The sequence below is a fragment of the Herpailurus yagouaroundi genome, unplaced genomic scaffold (genome assembly GCF_014898765.1).
Source record: "Herpailurus yagouaroundi ecotype Mexico unplaced genomic scaffold, PumYag 28, whole genome shotgun sequence".
In the NCBI taxonomy this organism is placed as follows: Eukaryota; Metazoa; Chordata; class Mammalia; order Carnivora; family Felidae; genus Herpailurus; species Herpailurus yagouaroundi.
This window is the reverse complement of record NW_024412376.1, coordinates 13,172,660-13,195,529: the sequence shown is the minus strand read 5'-3', so window position 1 is coordinate 13,195,529 and position 22,870 is coordinate 13,172,660. Positions and strand designations below refer to the sequence as shown.

Below are 22,870 nucleotides of genomic sequence, written 5' to 3'. Positions count from 1 at the left end.
TGTCTAATTATTTTAGTCTTTTCAAATCCCAAGCAGAAATCTTTGGGCCAAATATCTTCTAGCTCTAATTATAAAAAATATTATTTAAAGCTAAAATAATGGGCATGGGAGCACAAGTAGCTAGGCCGGAAAATTCTTTGATGTCTGGGTGCATTTTTTTTTTTATTTTTTGTTTTACGTTTATATTCTGTTAACAAATGGGTTCTGTAAATTTATTTCAGCAAAATAATTCAAATTTAAAATGTATATAAATGGCATCTAGATGGTGGCAAATATTTTAAAATTTCTATCATTAATCAAAAAATTAATTTCCTCCTCCATTTTTTACCCTTTTGTCTTCATTTCTCTTGATCCCTGCTCCATCCAACAGTGTTAACAGTACCTCCCTTCCCTACATGCTTTCCCCCTTGGCCTTGTAACACTACACTTCACCTAAGACTTTCACTGTTACTTGAATAGTCCCTATCTATTTGCTTTTCCATTCCCCTTGCCATCGTCCTGACAACAATTGTTCATAGGTTCAGTCTTCTGCCATCTCCTTCCCTTCCATGTGCCCTCCAATGGAATTTCCCTTTTCTGTGATAAGAACTTACAAATCTAAATTTGTGATCCAAATTCTCTTCTGGGTTTCAGTCATGCAGAACCACATTCCTGTTAAACACTTACATACTTAGGTTCCCTTGTGTCTCAGTTCTCAACTTGACCTCTTTATCTTTCATTGTCCCCCACCTTGCTCATCTCTATCAATTGACATGATCTTTCTCCTAGCAACCCAAGCTTTCAATCTTGTAGTAATCCATGTTTCATTTAAACATCCTTTATACCTTAAGCCAGGCAGTCACTTAACTTTACCTTTTTTTCTGTAAAACCTTTCGCTAATCTTTCCCTTTCCACTGTCTCCACTCTGATCTAAACCCAATACCTCATCAAGCATGATGACAAAGCCAAGATTAATACTTGGATCTTCTGTAGAGCCCCAATTCAGAGTTGCTTGATAAATGCTTCTGGGTTGTTTTTGGCTGGATCTATCCAATAAGCGAATTGGTAGTTCTTTGTAACAGTGGATCATTTCACTACATAATCTTATTATGACTTCTAGAACTACAAGCCTAATATTTCACTCCTCTTCCCATGTACAAAGCCTAAGGGTATCATTTTTCAGATTTTCCACCTTCAGAACAAAGTGAATATAATTCAGAAAGCTAACAGGTTTGCAACTCCCTCCTAGGAAACATACTCAATTTCATAATTCTTATGCTAGACTTACAGTTTTAACTTATCCCCTTAAACTTTATAAAAGCCAATACATTTATCAGTTATTCTCCATGTCAATATTCACTAAAGGAAGGTGCTTTTGAAAAGTAAAGTGAAGGCAAGTAAAGTAAAATTTCCTTTAAACAATCCGTTGGATTTAGAATATAAATATGTCCAATTCCTGACTTTTTAGTCAAGCAACCCCAGGACATTACATTGAAATTTGGACTTCCATGTGATTTGGGTCAAGCATAAACCTTCAGCCACTCGTTTGCATACCAGGAGATGATGAACTACCAGAAAGGGAAACTGTAATCTAGACCATTTGAAGGAGGCATAAGTACTTGAGCCATTTTTAAAAAGAGGGAAGGAAATGCTAAGAAATAAAAATACATACTATAAATGAAATTGAGGTGTTTTTAAAGACACTGCTAGGCAACTAAACTAAAAATAGAAGGATTCTTTGCCAGGGTTTCTTAACCTTGGTACTATTGACATTATGGGCTGGGTAATTCCTTGCTGTGAGGGGCTGTCTTGTGCATTGTAGCACGTGTAACAACATTCCTAGATTTTATCCACTGATTCCAGCAGCATCCGCTCAGTTGTGACAACCAAAAATATCTCTATACACTGCCAAGTATCCCCTAGGGGGCAAAACTGCCCCCACCTGAGACCCACTGCTATATATTAGTGAGCAACATCTTTTGATATCATCACTTTTAAAGCCTCCTTTTTCAAGGCAGCTAAATAAGGCAACACATGAACGAAGTGAAAGCTTTAGGACAGTGAAAACCAATGGCTATAAAAGAGTATTACACATCTTTGGTATTCATATTTTCTTTTGTATCCACTAATTTTAGTGGTTACCATTATGGTTTTACGGTCTTTCTTTCTTTCTTTCTTTCTTTCTTTCTTTCTTTCTTTCTGCCTTTTTCCCTCCCCTCTTCTCCTTTCCCATCTCTTCTCTTTTCTTTTCTTCTTATCCCCAAATTCAAGAGAATGAAGGTTTGCATTAGAGAATACAAGACCTCTTTTAAAAATTTTTCAGGGGCACCTGGGTGGCTCAGTAAGTTAGGCATCTGACTTTGGCCCAGGTCATGCTCTCACAGTTTGTGAGTTCAAGCCCTGCATCCGGCCCTGTGCTGACAGCTCAGAGCCTGGAGCCTGCTTCAGATTCTGTGTCTCCCTCTCTCTCTCTCTGACCCTTCCCCACTCACATTCTCTCTCTCTCTTTCTCTCTCTCTCTCTCAAAAATAAATAAACATTTAAAAAAGCAAAAAGAAAATTTTTCAGGTAAAATAGTACTGTAAGTTACACATTGAAAATCTAAAAAGAAGAGAAGAATATTACAGTCTTTAAATGAATAAGCAGGAATTGAAATCAACATGTATACAATTGCACAGAGATAAAGTTCTTAATTGTAAGAAGAAAGAAAAAAGTCTGTTTTCGTACTTATTTAAAAGTTTGGGCAGGCAAAAAAAGAAACATTAAAGTTGTCATAATGTGTTTGCTGGTGACTACAGCATCTTTTCACATCTCTCATAAAGTCTCATATCTCTCAAAAATTAGTATGGTCCTATCTCACCACACCAATTAGGAACCGCCATCAGTTTTACAGAGAGGCAAAAATAATATTGACTTAAACAAAATAGAATTATATTTCTTTTTCACTTAAAATAAGTGAAAGTTACTAAGGTGGGCTCCATGGTCCTCAAGGACTCAGATTTCTTATTTCCACTCAACTCTCCTTAGCGTATGGCTAAATAGGGCCTCCACAGGGAAAAAAATCACAGAGCCCTAAGGTCCTCCAACAGATAGATGAGCCTGCATCCCTCACAGTGATAGACAGCCCTTCTTATCATCACCCACATGACACTCACTGGCATACCTGGCCTTTAAACTCGGGTGTTTGAGATAAGCCTTATTAATATGGAACAACCTTACTTTACCTGACTGAAAAATTAATTCTGTCAATTTTAAATGACATCTCATTTTGAATTTGAAACACATTGAAAAAAAAGGAAGGAAGGAAGGAAGGAAGGAAGGAAGGAAGGAAGGAAGGAAGGAAGGAAGGAAAGACAGTGGGAGGAAGGGAGAGAAGGAGGAAGAGAAGGAGACAAATGTTATTCTTCAAGTACTCTCTTCTTCCTATGGACTATCTTCCTTCTTCAGAGGAAAAAATATTGGGGCAGAGAAAATATGACAAATGATCCACTATGAAACTGGCCAGTCCAGATTTAATACAACTCCAATGGCCCATTTCAACCTCTGCCTGACAAGAATACAAGCCATATCAGTTAAGAAAAACTAACTGATCTTTTTCACTTCTCATGTCTGAACATAATGCATAAAATACACAGTTCTCCCAGTTAGTTACAATTATACACATAAATGCCTATTAAACTAAACATATCTTAACTACAGATGCAACTAATGTTTCATTCAAGTGATCAACAAAAAAGCGAATGATCCTAGAGCCTTCACCATGTGCCATTACATTTTATACTGTTCATTCAATTCTTTAAGTATGTGGAGTATTATTATCAAACCCATTTCCCAGAAGATAAAACTGATACTCAGAGATTAATCATTGACCCAAGCCAATGCTGGATCTGGAACTAGCTAACTCCAAACCCCATGTCGTAGCAAATATGGTCCCAATTTGTAAATAATACATAATTTAAGTAAAAATAAAATGATGTAGGATGTAGTGAACTATGAAAGATATTATGTGCCTCTCTTCTAAAAGGAAACACTGTGTTCCCTATCATTTTCACAATATTCTTCCTATGTTTTAATGCAATGCATCTCGTGAGAGATACAATGATATTGCTATATAACAGAAGTGCCAAATATTCACTCTACCTAAAAGGAAGATTTTCATTTTCAATAATGAGAAACATTACTTCTATATTCATAAATAAATTATTTTGAAAAGATGTGGTGATTTCTCCCTGAAAGGTAAAAAGTTATCTTAGTATAGATTTTGCTTCCATAAAAGAAATTCCATTTATGTCTGGCAAGAGGAAATATTTTAAATTATTATATCTTTTTTAGACTGTCTGGGACTTTATATCCATTTATGCAATTAACTCCCAAGTTTAAATAATGAGTCCTGAAATGTTCAAATTATCATCAAAATGCATAAGAAAACTTGCAAATTTTTCAAATTTCTATATCACTCTTTCTTGCCCAAATCTTAAAGTTTCATAGCAATGAGACCACCAAAGTACTCCACTACTGAACATTAAGCATGTACATGAGATTTATAAGATGTTTACATGTGAATCAGCACCAACCACACATGCTCACACATTCCTTCAGCATGGACATTGTTCATGGACATTGTTTATTAGCAGAAGTGGAAATGAACATATTACTCTTTGTAATTTCTAGATCTAATTACAAAAAGGTAATAAATTTACAAAAGTACATAAAACAAATGCAGTTTATTAAAGTGTTCACATCAATAATATGTATTACATAGAATATGTTGCTATATATAACATTAAAATATTTATCATGAAGAGAACACTCATATAACCACCACTCAGTCCAATAAATACATCATTGCCATCATCCTTGAAAGCCCTCCATGTGTCCCTTCTGGTGACAATACCTCCTGTCTTTCTAGTTGTAAGCATGCCTGTTTTTGTGACAAAAATTTCTTTGGTGCATAGGCACACCTAGAAAAGACAGTTTAGTTTTGCCCACTTGAGAAATTTATATAAATGAAACTGTACTGTTATTTTAATCTTTCATTTACTATTACATTCATGAGATTCTTCTATTTTCTTCATTTTCATTGCTTCATAATATCTGTTGCATGAAGAGACCACTAGTGATTTATCAATTCTGCTGTTGATGAATATTACCAGCTAGGGGCTACTAAGAACATTCTTGCCATGTATTCTGTTACACACATATACGTGTTTCTCTTGAATACATACCTAGAAATAAAATCATGGGCTTATAAAGTCTGCATGTCTTCAAATTAACTAGATGCTGATTCATTTTCCAGAGTAATTGTACCAATTTACAAAACCACATCAATGCCTAAGAGTTCCTGAAGCTCCAAAAGTCTGCCAGTTCGTTAAAACCTGTTAATGTCAGGCTTTTTACTTTTTGTCAGTATATTTGGTGTGTAACAGAATCTGATTTGATCTTAACTTGCATTTCCCTGACTAATGATGACATCTATTATCATTTCATATGTTTCCTCACTGCTATTCAAATCTTTTGTCCATTTTTCTAATCAGTGGTATATCTTTTAAAAAATCTATTGGGTATTTACCCAAAGAAAATGAAAAATCTAATTCAAAAAAATATATGCACCCCTATGTTTACTGAAACATTATTTACAATAGCCAAGATATGAAGGCAATACAATTGTCTATCGAATGATAAATGGATAAAGAAGATGTCACACACACACCCACACACACACACCCACCCACCCCCCCCACACACATGAATATTAGCCATAAAAAGAATAAAATCTTGACATTTGCAACAACATAGATGGACCTAGAGTGTATAAGGGGCTAAGTGATATAAGTCAATCAGAGAGTGACAAATATCATATGATTTCACTTATATGTGGAACTTCAACAAAGTAAACAAAGAAAAAAGAAATTAAAAAAACACCCTTTAAATATAGCAAACAAACTGGTGGTTGTAGGAGTGGGGGTTGTGGGTGGGAGGATGGGTGAAGTAGATAAAAGAGATTAAGAGTACACTTATTTTGGGTGCCTGGGTGGCTCAGTCGGTTAAACACCTGCTTCTTGATTTCGGCTCAGGTAATGATCTCACAAATCATGAGTCCAAGTCCGCATTGGGCTCTGCACTGACAGTGTAAAGCCTGCTTGAGATTCTTTCTCTCTCCCTCTCTCTCTGCCCCTCCCCTGTTCTCTCTCACCCTCTCTCTCTCTCTCTCAAAATAAATAAATAAACTTTTAAAAAAACATTTAAAAAGAGTGCACTTACCTTGATGAGCACTGAGAAATGTATAGAATTGTTGAATTATTATATGGTACACTTGAAACTAATATAACACTGTAGGTTAATTATATTTAAAAAATTTTTTATGTTTATTTACTTTTGAGAGCAAAAGAGACAGAGCACACATGGGGGAGGGGCAAAGAGAGAGGGATACACAGAATCCCAAGCAGGCTCCAGGCTCTGAGCTGTCAGCACAGAGCCCAACGCAAGGCTTGAACCCACAGACCACGAGACTATGACCCGAGCTGAAGTCAGACGCTTAACCAACTGGGCCACCCGGGCGCCCCTTTTAATAAAATATCTATTGAAAATATTTTTAAAATCTATTTTTATATGTCCTGGATACTAATCTTTTGTCAAATATAACTTTTCTGTTCTTACATTTCCTGTATGACTTTAATTGAAGTATAATTGACATATATGATATTAGTCTCCTGTGTACAACATGATTTGACCTCTGTATGCATTGTGAAATGGTCATCACAATACATCTAATTACCATCATTCACCATACAGAGTTACAAAAAAATTTTTCTTGTGATGCAAACTTTTAATATTTACTTTCTGAGCAACTTTCAAATTTGCAAATACAGTATTATTGACGATAACCACCATGCTTTACATTACATCCCCATGACTTACTTATTTTATAACTGGAAGTTTAAACCCCTTGATCCCTTTCACCCATTTTGCCCATACCCACTCCCCTCCCTCTGGTAACCACCAAGCTACTCTATGTACAATTTGAGTTTAATTTTGTTTTGTTTTCTTTGTTCATTTGTTTTTTTAGATTCCATATATAAGTGAAATCATATGATAGTTGTCTTTCTTTGTGTGATTTGTATCACTTAACATATATCCTCAAGGTCTATCTATATTGCAAATGGCAAGATTTCATTCTTTTTTTTAGGGCTTAGTAGTATTTCATTGTATACTTTCACCACATTTTTTTTTACCCATTCATCTGTTGATGGATGCTTATGTTGTTTCCATAGCTTGGCAATTGTAAATAATGCTGCAAATAAACAGAAGGGTACATATACTTTTTAAATTAGTGTTTTCATTTCCTTTGAAAAATACCCAGAAGTGGAATTGCTGAATTACATTGTAGTTCTATTTTTAGTCTTTTGAGGAGCCTCCAAACTGTCTTCCAGAGTAGCTGTACCAATTTACATTCCTGCCAACAATGCGCAAGGATTCCCTTTTCTCTACAACCTCACTGACACTTGTTATTTCTTACCCTTTTGATAACAGCCATTCTGACAAGTGTGAGATGATATCTCATTATGGTTCTGATTTGCATTTCTTGATAATTAATGATGTTAAGCAACTTTTCATGTGTCTGTTGGCTATCTGTATGTCTTCTTTGGAAAAATGTCTATTCAGATCATCTGCCCATTTTTAATTCAGATTCTGCTATTGTCGTTATTGAGTTTTATAAGCTTTTTATAAATTTTGGATATTAATCCCTTATCAGATATATGACTTACAAAAATCTTCTCCTATTCAGTAGACTGCCTTTTAATTTTGTTGATGGTTTCCTTCTCTATGCAGAAGTCTTTTAGTTTGATATAGTCCCACTTGTTTATTGTTGTGTTTGCTGCCATTGCTTTTGGAGTCAGATCCAAAAAAGTATTGCCAAGAATGATGTCAAAGAGTTTACCACCTATGTTTCTTCTATGAGTTGTATGGTTTCTGGTCTTGTATTCAGGTCATTAATCCATTTTGAGTTAATTTTTATATATGGTATAAGACAGTGGTCCAGTTTCATTATTCTGCATGTGGCTTCCCAGTGTTCTCAACACCATTTATTGAAGAGACTATCCTTTCCACATTGTATATTTTTGCCTTCTTTGTCATAAATTAATTGGCCACACATATATGGGATTATTTCTGGGCTCTCTATTCTGTTCTCGTGATCTATATGTTTGTTTTTATGCCAATAGCATAGTATTTTGATTACTATGGCTTTGTAACATAGTTTGAAATTAGGGAGTGTGATGCCTTCACCTTTGTTCTTCTTTCTCAAGACTGGTTTGGGTATTTGGGATTTTTTTTTGTGGTTCCATACAAGTCTTAGGATTGATTGTTCCATTTTCTGTGAAAAATGCCATTGATATTTTAATAGGGATTGCACTGAATCTGTAGATTTCTTTGGGTAATATGGACATTTCAATAAATTCAACTCTTCTATTCCATGAGTATGGAATATCTTTCCATTTATTTATGTCTTCGTCAATATCTTTCATCAATGTGTTGTAGTTTTCAGTGGACAGGTCTTCCATCTCCTTGGTTAAGTTCATTCCTAGGTTATTTTATTCTTTTTGATGCAATTGTAAATGGAAGTGTTTTCCTAATTTCTCTTTTTGTTACTTGTTAATGTATAAAATTGCAACCTATTTTTCCACATTGATTTTGTAGCATGCAACTTTACTGCATTCATTTATTAGTTCTAACAGTTTTTTTGGTGGAGGCTTTAGGGCTTTCCATATATAAAATTCATCCACAAATAATATTCATTTTACTTCTAGGGTAGAAAGTTTTCAGCCATTATTTCTTCAAGTAAGTTTTCTGCCCCTTTCTCTTCTCCTTCTGGGACCCCTACAGTGTGAATCTTATTCCACTTGAAATTGTCCCATAGATCCCTTAAGCTATCTTCACTTTTAAAATTCTTTTTTCTTTTTGCTGCTCTGTTTGGGTAAGTCCCACTACCCTGTCTTCCAGATTACTGATTCATCTAGTCTGCTTCAGCTAGTCTGCTGTTGAACCTCTCTAGTGAATTTTTAAGTTCGGTTATTATGAACTTCAGTTCTGTGACTTCTGTTTGGTACTTTCTTATATTTTCAATTTTTTTGTGGAAGTCTTTTCAATTCTCATCCATTCTTCCCCCGAGTTTGGTTAACATTTTTATAACATTACTTTATTAGGTATTTATTACTCTTCTCTGTTTCATTAAGGTCTTTTCCTGGGGTTTCACCTTGTTCTTTCATTGGAACATATTCCTCTGTTTCCTTATTTTGCTTGATTCTGTTTGTTTCTATGTGTTACATGAAACAGTTACCCTCCCCACGTCTCTAAGGGGTGGCCCTATCCTTTAACCTTGCCCTAATTGTTGACTGTCTCTCAAACTTTCTGACTGTTTCAGACCTGTGGGGCCCAGAACAGCAACCCCCTCTGGCCACCAGAACCCACTACTCACTGAACATCCCTGTGGGCTACATGAACCTGCTAGTCTGGGGGCCTGTAGGGATGCAGGGTGCTTGCCCACTGCATCTGCAGGGCTACAGCAGCACCAAGGAGGGTAGCCATTGCTCCCCACCTCAGGCAGGCCAAGGTGGTGGCGTGAAGGGGCAGGGCTGCTCCAACAATGCAGGGGCATAGGGTGCTCACCTACAACCTCTGGTGGGGCCCAGCAACAGCTCAGCAGGCAGGTGCTAGAAGGATAGAGTGAGAGTGCTAAAATGGTATCCAACGGTGCCTCTGTCCCTGCAGCAGGTCCCAAAAGACTTCTGCCCCTCAAAAGACACCTTAAGATTAGCAAATGCATCTCCTTCACGTATGGTCTAGGATCTTTCCAAACTGCTGTCTTTGAAGTGGTCCCAAAGTGAGTAAGTTTGCGAGCAAGTCATTTAAGAGCAGAACCTCCAATCTCTATAGCCCTCTGTTTCTCCTGGATGTAAGCCCCACTGGTTATCAAAGCCAGAAGTTTTTGTGGCCCATCTCTCTAGTGCAGGTCCTTCACGTGAGGCACAAGCCCCTTGCTCCTCAGGGAGGAGTTCCATATTTATGGGACCTTTCTCAATACTGTGTCCCTGGACCAGTTTGGAGTTTGGGGTGAGACTACATATCTGCCTTTCCTACACACCTTGATGTGGCCTTTGATCCTTTGCTATGAAATAACTGTTCAGCTAGTTTTCAGTTTCTTTTAAAACAGAATTGCCCCATATATAACTGTGTATTTGGTGTGTCTGTGGGAAGTGACTGCAAGAATTTCCTATGCCACCGTCTTGAACCACCTCTCATTTATTATTATGTCAACAAGATAAAAAGCTTCTGCACAGCGAAGGAAACAATCAGCAAAACTAAAAGACAACCTCAGAATGGGAGAAAACATTTGCAAAATGACATAACTGATAAAGGGTTTGTATCCAAAATATATAAAGAACTTACCAAACTCAACACCCAAAAAACAAATAATCCAGTGAAGAAATAGGCAGAAGACATGAATAGACATTTTTCCAAAGATCTACAGATGGCCAATAGACACATGAAAAAGTGCTCAACATCTCTCATCATCAGGGAAACACAAATCAAAACTACAATAAGATACCACCTCACACCTGTCAAAATGGCTAAAATTAACAACTCAGGAAACAACAGATGTTGGTGAGGATGCAGAGAAAGGAGAACCCTCTTACACTGTTGGTGGGAATGCAAACTGGTGCAGCCACTCTGGAAAACAGTTCAGAGATTCCTCAAAGAGCTCAAAAAAGAACTACCCTATGACCCACCAACTGCACTACTAGGTATTTACCCAAAGGATACAAAGCTACTGATTTGAAGGGGCACATGCACCTGATGTTTATAGCAGCATTATCAACAATAGCCAAATTATAAATTACAAAATTTTAAAAATAAAATAAAATTAATTAATAAAAAAAAAAAACAATAGCCAAATTATGGAAAGAGCTCAAATGTCCATCAACTGATAAATGGGTAAAGAAGTTGTGGTGTACACACACACACACACACACACACACACACACACACACAAATGGAATACTACTCAGCCATCAAAAAAAGAGTGAAAGCTTGCCATTTGCAATGGTGTGGATGGAGGTACAATGTAATATGCTTCACAAAATAAGTCAGGGATAAAAAAAAAGTCAGAAAGACAAATACCATATGTTTCCACTCATATGTGGAACTTAAGAAACAAAACAGATGAACATAAGGGGAAAAGAGAGAGGCAAGCCATAACTATAGAGAACAAGATGAGGGTTGGTGGAGGGAAGGTGGGCGGGGTATGGACTAAGTAGGCAATAGGTATTAAGGAGGGCACTTGTGATGAGCACAGGGTGTTATATGGAACTGATGAATCATTAAATTCTACTCCTGAAATTAATATTACACTATACGTTAACTAAGTGGAATTTAAATAAAAACTTGAGACAAAAAAAAAAAGAGAAACATTTCTTAAACCCAAGGTGATATGATAGTAATATTAGAAAACCTTTATGTTTTGTAGTTTTGTTTTTAGTTAGCTCTTTAATCCACTCAGAGTTGACTTTTGCGATGATACAAGGTAGAAATCCAATTGCATGCTTTCCCATAAGAAAACCCAAATCATCTCACCACTATTAAAAAGTCGTTCTTTTCCTGTTCCCTAAAATGCCAAGTGTGTCATCTGTCATATCTATATATTTGTGGGTCTGTTTCTGATTCTCCATTCCATGGCATTGGCCTAGTCATCTGTCCCTACATCAATTTCACACTGTTTTAATAACTGTTGCTTTATAATAAGTCTTGATGCATAGAAGAATAAGTCCTTCCATTCTCTTGTTCTTATGTAAGAGTATCCTTTACTTTTCATGAGTTTTTTGCATTTTCGTGTAAACTTCAGAATCAGCTTTGAAGATCCACGCAAATGCATTCATTTGGGTTTGCACTGAATTTATAAAATAATTTGTAGACAAGTGAAATCTTCACAAACCATAAGCAAGACTAGATATTGTATCTTCTAGCTGCCCAACCACCAAGCTAATGCCACATTTCTTTAAATTTTGGTAGCATTCTACTTCAATGTGCCAATTACTAGTAAATAAATAAACCTTGAAATTCTAGTGACAACTTACTAGAAGTTTATTTCTTGATCATGTGATGTCCAGTTAGTAAAAAGAGTTCAGAACAGTTTTATTTCATGAACTCCTCAGAGACCTAGGCTCACCAAAGCTTAATCATCTTCAGTATGTTGTTACAAAGGTTTCCCTTGGCATTCACATTCAGGGGCACACAGGTGAAAAGTTGAAAGATCATGCAGGAGGTGTTAACGGGCCAGGCCTAGAAGTAGCATATGTCATTTCTGTCCACACTGCATTGGCCAGAACTCAGTCATGTGGCCATGACAAGGGAGGATGGAAAATGTGTCCAGGTGAGGAAGGGCAAATAGGTATCTGCCACATTTTTCAGCCATCATACATGCATTTTGTTTCTTTCCTTGACTTACTGCATAAGCCAGAACCCCCCCATACAATGCTGTTTAGAAGCTGTAATGACATTGTTGTAGCTTGTCAGTGTTTCACTATTAAGTATGTTTACTGCAGGCTTTTGTACATACTCTTTATAACACTAAGAAAATTATCTTTTATGATATATTAGTCATTTATGAATATTAAATTATATTAACTACCTTTTCTATATCTATTTTGATAATCATATGATTTTTTTCTTTTAATCTATTAATGTTGTAAATTGTATTGGCTGATGTTAAAATGCTAAATTAACCCTGCACTCCTTGAAGGAACTGGTCGTGATATATATACATATATATATATATATATATATATATATATATATGTATATATATATACACACACATATATATACGTGTGTGTATATATATATATACACACACACACTTTGCATATATTACTAAACTTGGTATACTAATACTTTAAGATTTATGCATATGAGTTCATTTCTTTTCTCACATCATTTTTTTAATTTCTAGAAGAGTGTGTAGAAGATTGCAATAATTTTTTCCTTAAATGTTGGTAGAACTTGGGGCGCCTGGGTGGCTCAGTCAGTTAAGCGTCTGACTTTGGTTCAGGTCATGATCTCACGGTTTGTGGGTTTGAGCCTCGCATCGGGCTCTGTGCTGACAGCTCGGAGACTGGAGTCTGCTTTGGATTCTTTGTCTCCCTCTCTCTCTGCCCCTCCCCTGCTCATGCTCTGTATCTCTCTCTCTCTCTCTCAAAAATCAACAACAACAACAAAGCAACAACAAATGTTGGTAGAACTCATTAATGAAGCTATGTAAACTTTTTTTATGAGAAGCTTTTTAAATACTGATTCAAATTCTTAATGACTATAGATCTATTCAGCTTCAAGTTATATTTTTAAGAAATTTGTTTTATCTAACTTTTCAAATTTATTGACATAAGGTTGCTCATCTGTAGTGAGCATTTCTTATTCCTGATATTGGATATTTGTGTCTTCTTACTTTTTTCTTGATCAACTTACCAAAGTTTTATCAATTTTATCAGCCATTTTGAAATACCAATTTTCAGCTTTATTAATCCTCTCTACTACTTGTTTACTTTCCATTTAATTTATTTCTGGTCTTTATTATTTCTTTCTTCTTCATTGTTTGGTTTATTTTGTTGTTGATTTTCTAAGTTCTGGAGATGGATGCTTAGCTCAGTCCTTCTCTTCTAGTATATGAATTAAGCCTCAATATTCTCTAGGAACTGCTTTAGCTATGCCCTATAAGTTTCTATGTATAGTATTCTAATCACTGGTCAGTTCATAATAATTTCTAATTTCCATTACCATTTATCTTTGGCCCAGAAGATATTTAGAGAATCTCTTATTTTCTAACATAAAAGGGATTTCTAGATATCTTTTAGCTATTGCTTTCTAACATAATTACATTATGGTAAGAGAAACAATCTATAGGATTTTAATCCCTTTGAAAGGTTTGAGCCTTTATGGCCTAGTATATGTGTTATGTGTAATTAAGAAGGTGCAGTGCCCAGATGTAGGTACGATGTTTTACATATATCCATTAGGTCAAGTCGTTTAACTGTGCTGGCCACATCCTCTACATCCTCAATGAGGTCCTCAAAACAACTTTTCTGGGATTCGCAAATTCTCTCAGAGAAATTTCACTCCTCTGCTTATCTGTCTGGGTCCCTGTGTTCCCTTCAATTTTAACCTGGTAATTCCTAATAATTAGGAATTACATCTTTGATGTAATGTTTTAAATATGTCTTTATTATCTCACCCAAAATTTTGAGTTGCTTTCAGTGAAAGGGTTGATCTGAATAACCTAGCCTGCTACTACCAGAACCTGGAAATTCTAATTCCTGCCAATGTTAGCTGAGCACTGATTTTTCTCTTTTTGAATTTCTCTTTCATATGAAGTAATGTAATTCTTCTGAGTTCATTTCTTTTTATTGATTTTATACAATTTCAGCAATTTATTCAAATTTTAAATGACCTAACTATTTCTGTCTAAAATATGTGGAATTCTTCAGAGCTGCAAGTTTTCAAAAGCCAAACTATTTGAACTCCTTCATCTTGCATTTGTTTAACAAGATTATAAAAATGTAATGGATATTACAAGGAGCTCATGAGGACAGAAACTTCTCACTGAATAATGCACTGCTGTTTTCATAGCGCGCTGTGTTTTCTGTTGGCTGATAGCCTCATATACTAATGTTTAACAGTGTGGGACTGTGGACCATACAATGGAAAGAAAATAAGGTTTTGAATTAAGTAAGCCCTTAGGTCCAAATCCCAGCTCTGTCACATACAATAGCTTCCTTGTAACAAATCTCTTCACCTCTCTGGGCCTATTTATTCATCTGTAAAATGGGTCTAAAGCCACCTACTCACAGGTCGGGATCACAAGCATTCAAGTGCCTAGCACAATGCCCAGCCCAGAAAAAACACCCAGGAAGAGTCTTTCCTTCAATGTGGAGGCACCAAACCCTTACAGAACTAGAAAGCAAAGGAAAAATGTTAAATATAAGCTCTATAGTATTACATGAGAGAGGGATTTAAAAGTGCAAATAGCACATTTGCAAATAGCAAAGATACAATGTACATGTACGATAATGTTATGCAAGGAAAAGTACGATTGAAAGAACAATTAATAAAGAAAAATATCAGTTAAATGCTTTGTTTCATTTTTCTCTGTTTCTGAAATTCTTAAAAGAATGAAATCCCTTTCAGAATTCATAATGCTGGGTTTGGGTCGTTTTTGCATTTTATATGTGTGCAGCTGTTCCTCCACTATAAGTATGCACATCTGCTCATTAGCAATACAATATAATTCCCACTGTCTAATTATTTGCAGATGATAGATTCCTTGTGCATGGTCTAAAAAAAGAAGAGTCCTTCAAAACTGGTGACTTATTTAAAAAAAACTAACTTAAAAGGGTCAGCACAACCAAGTTCAGATATTAATTTGGCAAGTTCAAATGTATGAACACCAGCATGTAATTGCCAACTTGATGAGAAACAGAAGGAAATAAGATTTTCTTCTCTCTACAATCAATGTTTCCCACTACACAGCATGAGGGGGCTTCTTCTCTACCATACACCTGGAAGGAGGCTATGAAGCAAACCTGCTGAAGATGGAATGGACCAACCCCACCCACAATTCTCGGGCTTCTTGGGAATAACCCACCTAAAGTAATGTTTCATGGTGAGTGTGTTGGGACATGGAGTGGGGAGGGCAAGGTCACTGAATGGAAAAGAGTCTTTGGTGGGGGGTGGGGGTCGCTAGTTCTAACCATGGGCTGAAGAGTCCCATTAATCCCCTACTCATGACTCTGAGGGCTAAGCAGCAGGCCCAGGGTGTGTAGTCCTGGGGCCCCATGAAGCCTAATACCATAGATAGTATGGCCAACTGGGGAGAATGAGACAAAACTTTCTGAGGACAAGTGGGGACTCACTGCTGGAAGGGGAGAGTGGGTGTGGGAGGGAAAGGGGTATTGAGAAGTTGATTGAGCATAAAGGGTATGAACCAAGCACAGGAAATGATCAAAGATATTCAGAACATAAGCTGAGGGAAAAATGATAGAGAAAAACTGGAGGAATACTGGGGTTCAGGAAGGAGCAAGGCAAACAAAAACTGGTGAAATGGCTCTTATGTAGGCAGGGTGAGTAGGTGGCTATTAACTATGACATGCTTACTCTGCTTAGCCCTGGCCTCCACACAACAGACTTCATTTCCTCATACATCCCAACACACATTTACGGGGTAAGAACTGTTCTATAGATGGGAAAATGGAGGTTTTCATCCATTTGTTCAATGACAAAATATTTCAGATGAAGCTTACTTTCTAGAGGAGGAGATTGTTTGTAAACAAGTGAACAATTAGATCACCACACCTTGTGACAAATGTTAGGGAGGCAAGCGAAACCTGGGAGTGAGGGCTTGGGGTACTACTTCAGTTAAAGTGGGTCAGGGAAGACCTCTCTGAGGATATGACACTTCAAGCTGAAGAAAAGGAAGGAGCCAGTCATGCCTAGAGCTGTGGGCAGACTGTGAGCAGTAGGTACAGGCCTCGGGGCAAGAAAGCACTTGAGTCTTCCAGGAATGGAGTGAAGGAGGGCACATCACCAGACGTGCAGTGGAATAGGATGCGGGGGTGAGGCAGGGAGCTACATGAAAGTGCAGGTGCTGAGGTTGCACAAGTGAGTGCCAATCAGTTAATCCCAGGTCAGACTGACCATTGTAAAGAGACTGTATATTATCCTACCCCAAAATGGACAACCAGCGCAGTGCTTTAAGCAGAAGAGGGACATACTCTGTAATGTGTTTTTAACAGGTCATTAAGGAGACTGGATTGGGAAAGGGCAAGACAGGCCAGTCAGGAGTCTGGTGTAGCAGCCAGATGAGAGATAATGATAGCTCGGACCCAGGAGTTCAAGTAAAGACAGAGAGAAATGAGACTTGGTGATGTGCTGTAACTTCCCCAGGTCATGCAGCTAGTTCACAGCAGACCTGGTTAAAGCCATATCTTCTCTAACCCCAGGGTCCATACTCTTAACAGATTTAATTAAAGATGCTTTAATTAAGGAAACATTTTAATTAAGATCTTCAAAAGAGTGACTGGGAGTTCATCACCAGCTTCTAGTTGAAGGCTATTTTAGTAAAGATATAAGTTCAGCTATTGTAGAAAAGGTTGGGTGGGGGGAGGGTGGGGAAAGCCTAACTGAACCAAAATAACAATTGGTTAAAGAAGATAGTTCTTACACACAGTTCAGCTTGGAATAGTGACTCTGGAGCCTTCTAGTTTGTAGTGCCTCCATTACAAGGGTGAGACCCCCATCCACATGCTCCAGGCTGGTTCACCACTACCTTTAGAGGCAACTTGTAGGAAGGAAGGAAGAGCAAGAGAATACTCCTTGCTCTAAGTACATACAACCCAGAAGTTGCAACCATCATGTGTGCTCATTCCCTGATAGTCAGAATTCTGACACGTGGCCATCCTTAGCCATAAGGAGTCTGAGAAATTTAGTTTCAATTGGTGCTACCAATCTAGTTAAAATTACAATCCTACAGAAGTGGGGAAACTGATACTGGAGTCAAGGAGCAGTCTCAGCCAGCAGGCATCTGCAGAAGGGCCACTGCTCCCTCAGGAGCACATTGGAGGAGCTTCCACCTATAGCCACAGTCCTCTGAGAAGGCTTGGAGCTACTACAAGAAGTCCGTAAATCCAACCATGCAGCAGGCATTGCCTGGAGTCTGTAGAATGCATTATGTGTGTCGGCATTTCTATTTTCCAGAGGTATGTGATATTGTGGTGGTTAATAAAATAAGCATTCAATTTAAAGTGTAATTAATTTCATAGTGGCACCTTAACATATTTGCTTTAAAAAGGTTACTAAGAACACAACTAGATCACATGGGGAGAGGGGATCCATAAAATCATTTGTCCTTGGAAGAATTTCCCCTAGTCTGGAAGTCTGGACCCCTCTGGTAAAGGGGAAAGGAAACAGCCTTGAGCTTTAGACAGAGCCAAGTCCAAATACTGCCATAAATACTGAACAAGATTGTTGTTTGGAACCTTATTTCTTCTCTTCAGTTAATGGGGTTTCAATGAACCTCACTTCCTAAGGTTGTGGTAAGGATTAAATGAAATTATAAATATAAAACATCTATCACTAAGACTGGCCCATAAAAGGTGCTTAGAAAATGTTGCTATCCCTTCTCCCAGGATTGAGGAGAATAAAACAGGTTGGGACCGAGAAGTCAGACTTGGGGGATCAAGTGAGACGAAGTTGAAATCTCTACATTCTGTGCCCGTGTCCTTGTGGCTTGGCCCAAGGTATGGGTCAGTGCAGGAACAGGGCTGAAATGGTGTAACTGATGCACAGAGGGTACCAGGCAGGAAACAGATCAAGCATGAGAGGCTGGGATGTGATCTGCATCTTTGGATGACCGTGTCAGCAGCAAAGTTAAAGAGCCACTTGTCCATCAGCCTCACAGCCACCACCCCCAGCAGCAGCAACAGCAGCCGTTTCATCACAGAATGACAACATCAACAATGCTGAAATCTTTTCAACTAACAGGAAGGACAAAAGAAAGTTTGTGGGTAGAAAACCCACACTTTTGTAGGCAGAGGGTAAATATATTCCCGCAGAAATTGTAGATATAAAAATAAATAAACCCAGTGAAACTGTATGGTATTGAGGAGGACACAGGGACAATGCCTGGCACTTGCATGGTACTTGACCGTTTTCAAGTTATTTTCACATTATTTCATTTAACACTTATGACAACCTATGACCCATGCAGTATAGACATTAATATCCCCTTCTGACAGATGAGAAAATAGAGGGCTCAGATTGAATAAAGTGTCTTGGCTAAGGTCACACAGTTAGGAAGGGGCAAGGCGGGCCCAGACCCCAAATCTCCTAAATCTCAGGCTCTCTGCCATGTTTCCTGGAGACTGGGGGGTTTGGAGATCACACAGTCAGGAATGAGCATGCTCCAGTCTATCCTTAGAAACCTGGAGGGACCATATTTGTCTCGTGAGTAAGACAGAACGCCGGAGCAAGTCATATTAGCTTAAACGGTGGTATCTGAGTGCTTCGGCAAAATAGAGATTTTGTGGTAATTGGTAAATTAAGGGAAAAGACTATTCCAATTACGGGCCAAACGTATAATGATGCTATTAGGTCTGTTACTTCACTTGAAGCTAATCCACTGAGTAGCACTCTCTCAGGACCCACTGCCTATTGGCTGTGAAATAGCAGGTCTCTGGCCCCACCTGTACCTTGAAAAGCCTACACTTTCTGATGGTTCTCTTTCCAGCTCTGCTCCCTTCCAAATGCAGACCATGGGAAGTTCTTTCTTGCCATTAGGGCAGATACCGTGAGAGCTGCTTCAGTACCTTGAAGGATTTTTTTCTGTCTGGCCTATGCCATGAAGATCTAATTTAATTGAAAGGGTCTTTACACTTAAATTCATGCCATTGCTACCATAGTAAACCCTGAACATTAGCAAGAGTCTCCACATTTGCAAATATTATTCTAGGATATTTCTTCTCTCACAAAATGAAGTAAATCATACCTAAAAAATTTAAGTGACTCCTTCAAATGTTTAACGACTCTATAAGCAAAGTACTGAAGTCTTCAAGCATGCTAATTAAAACACATTTCTCTTGAGCCATATTACTGTTGAGAATCATGTGTTTCCTGAGCATATCTTCACATCAAAGGTCAATGTCTTCTCAACTTTACTCAAGTTTTGTCTTTTTGCTGGTAAGCAACTCTGGCATAGGCAAGAGTATTCCTTACACAGTTTTAAGAATCACTCCTGTTTCATAAAACAACCTAGACTTGGCTATTGCTTTATCAATGAGAGTCTCTCCAAAGCCAACATGCTGCTGTCTTCTGAAACATCCACTTTCCGAGTAACACCAGTCAGTCTTACACTTCTCTCTGTCCCTCCTCTGTTCTACTGGGTGTTTCTCTTTTCTGGGCCACTTTGTACTAGGAAAAGTGACAGGAGTCACCATGTGACTTTAAGCAGAGAATTCAGAAGTTGTGTTCAGATGGCCAAGTTCACCTGCTTTGTGACCATCCTTCAGGGAGTGGGCTTCAAATTCTTACCTCAGAAAAAGTACATGTGACTACATGTTTTGGATCCTCTGGGTTCCCTGGGAATATTAAATTCATTGACACCGGCTTTCTTCTGAATTTATGTTTTTGCTTTTAAAGTTCCAATGTTAGCATATACTTGTTTTAATGATTTCAGGTTAATATTTTGGTCTTACACACATTTATCTGAATGCTCATTTGATCTCGGTACATTCAGATTAAACTATTTTCTGCCTATAGAAATCTATTTTCTCTATGCATTAGCCAAGAGGCTGGATACTGCTGCATTTTATAGACAACTTGGTGATTTAGCACCACCTAACAAAGTGCCTGGCAAACAGAGTAGATACAAGATAAGTGTCATTAATGACTGATAGTTTTTCATAGCAGTTTAGAAATATTGAGATGATTTGGTATATATTCAAGCCATGTATCTCAAATATTAAACCCCAATTCTTCAATCTGAATTACCAAGGAACCCCAGAATCAAACCACCAACAGGTACTGAGAAAACAATCTTTAATGTCCTCCACTTCATGTCTGAGTCAATGACAAAATTATTAACCAAATGGCTTTAAACCTCTAATTTATAGAGGTCATGGTTGACCATGAACATGGTTAACTAACAGTGGCTGGATATAATAAGCACTATGATTAAGTTGAATGAGTGGTGAAGCAGTAATTTTTGTGGTTGTTGTTGTGGCAAGTAGTAGAAACCCAACAAACTAGCTTAAGTTAAAAAAAGATGGAGACGGAGGGTAGGTACCTAGTAGCTCTCATAGCTGAGAGGACCTCAGTCTCCTGAAGGTTCTCTCTTCCTATCTCTTGTCTCTCAGTGTCTCTTCCCATCTTCCTCCCTTGCTTCTTCTGTGGACAAGCTCTTTCCACATACAGAGCACCTCCACCTCCCCAGAAAAGGGAGAACACCTTTTTCTCTCACACAACAGTCCCAGAGAAGGGCTCCAACTGGTCATGCTTGGGTCCCATGCCCATTCCCTGAATCAAACACTGTTGGCAATAGAAAAAGATACTGTGACTGGCCAGGCCTGGGTCATGTAATCACTCCTTTCACCCTATTTCCAGAAGTGTCATGGGAAACTCTGGAATACAGAAAAAGATTGTTACCATGGCCCATTACATTAAACTATCCAACAAAAGTAATCCTAGTAATAATGTGGGAAGATCACATATCTTGCAATTTAATACCTGTGACTATATATACTGCATCAAGCAATATTGTAAGTAGAAACAGACATATGCGAGGGTAGAAAAACTATTCCTGTCCATGCATAATTTTTCTAAAATATCAGTGAAAAAAATATGTACTCAACAATCAAATCCTATTGTCTGTGAACGCTGTCAGTAGCAATTTCATCTTTTGACTTACAGAATTGAAGCTGAAGATTAACCAGATGACCTCTAACATCCCTTCTAGTCTATGAATCTACAAACCCTCTGTTCGAATCAAAATACCTCTGGAAGAATAGTATACCAAGCTATACTTTATGGAACAGTGTCATGGGCTGAATTGTATCTTTCCCAAATTCATATGTTGAAGCCCTGAACTCTAGTACCTCAGAATATAATTTTACTTGGAGACGGTCTTTAAAGATTAAGATTAAATCAGGTCATTTGGGTAGGCTCTAATCCAACATGACAGTGTTTTTATAGGAAGAGATTAGGACAAAGACACATGTGAAAGGAAGACCATGTGAGGACCCAGGGAGAACACAGACATCTACAAGCCAAGGAGAGAAGCCTCAGAAGAATCCAACCCTGCCGACCCCTTCCTCTCAGACTTCGAGCCTCTTCAAATGTGAGAAAATAAATTACTGTTGTTTAAGCCACTGGATCTGTGGTACCTTGTTATTAGCAAACAATAGAATACACAGCAAACAAAGAATTTGAAAGAGGGCTGAAGCACAGTTGAGACAAATTTGATATGTGGGATGGGGAGAACAAGAGGTTCTTTTTAAGGTTCTTTTAAAAGTAGAATTCCCTCTAAGATTTAGGGGCCAGTACTAGTGATATAATTAACTGAGGTGTGCTGGTAAAGATGTGATAAAATAGGTAAGAAGTTAAGAGAAGAAAGGAGAGAGAAGTGCATGACAGACTTCACCCTCTGAAATCTTGCCAGGGCTAAGCATAAAGTGATTCTATCAGGACAGGACATTATGGATGGCCAGGCCAAAGGCCATGTACCTAACCTTGTAAGCCTGTGGGGATCCTGTCTCCTACATGACTTCAGGCTTGCCTGGGCTCCTAATGTGTATCTTCATTGAGAATTTTGGAGCTCTCAGCATCTGCCATGACCCTTGGCTTTGAGAGCCAAATGCCTGCTCCACCTGGATCAAAGGCTCACCAGCACAAGCTCTTAGCCATCGTCACTCTTGTTTATGATGCTCATTGTCAGAGCCTCCTGCTTGAGCCAAGACTGAGTTTGTCAGACCTGCCTTTCTCATATGATAGGCCAGTCTAGTAGTCCAGACCAGGGTGACATCTGAATCTTCTCATTATAGTATTCTTGCCCTACTAGTCTTCTACCTCCCCTGCCCCATACCTTATCCCTCTACTGCTAGGGACTCATCCCCCTATGTCAAACCAGACTTCACTATAATGGAACTCCTGCTCCTGGCTTCCTTCCTAGGCCTTCACCCACCCTGATGGATTTGCCTGGATCCTGTACCTGCAGTACCCTGGCTTATTTATCATTTTACTATACTTAGCTCTGACTTTTGCCCTCTAATAAATCACCCAGGCACTGAGTGGTTCT

The 22,870-nt window shown here is 38.0% G+C and overlaps 1 protein-coding gene across 5 annotated transcripts in view; it reads right to left on the bottom strand.

Annotated features, from left to right (window-relative positions):
- The window catches only part of MSRA (methionine sulfoxide reductase A), a 462,819-nt gene that overhangs the window by 133,749 nt on the left and 306,200 nt on the right, over positions 1-22,870 (bottom strand). The window lies entirely within an intron of this gene.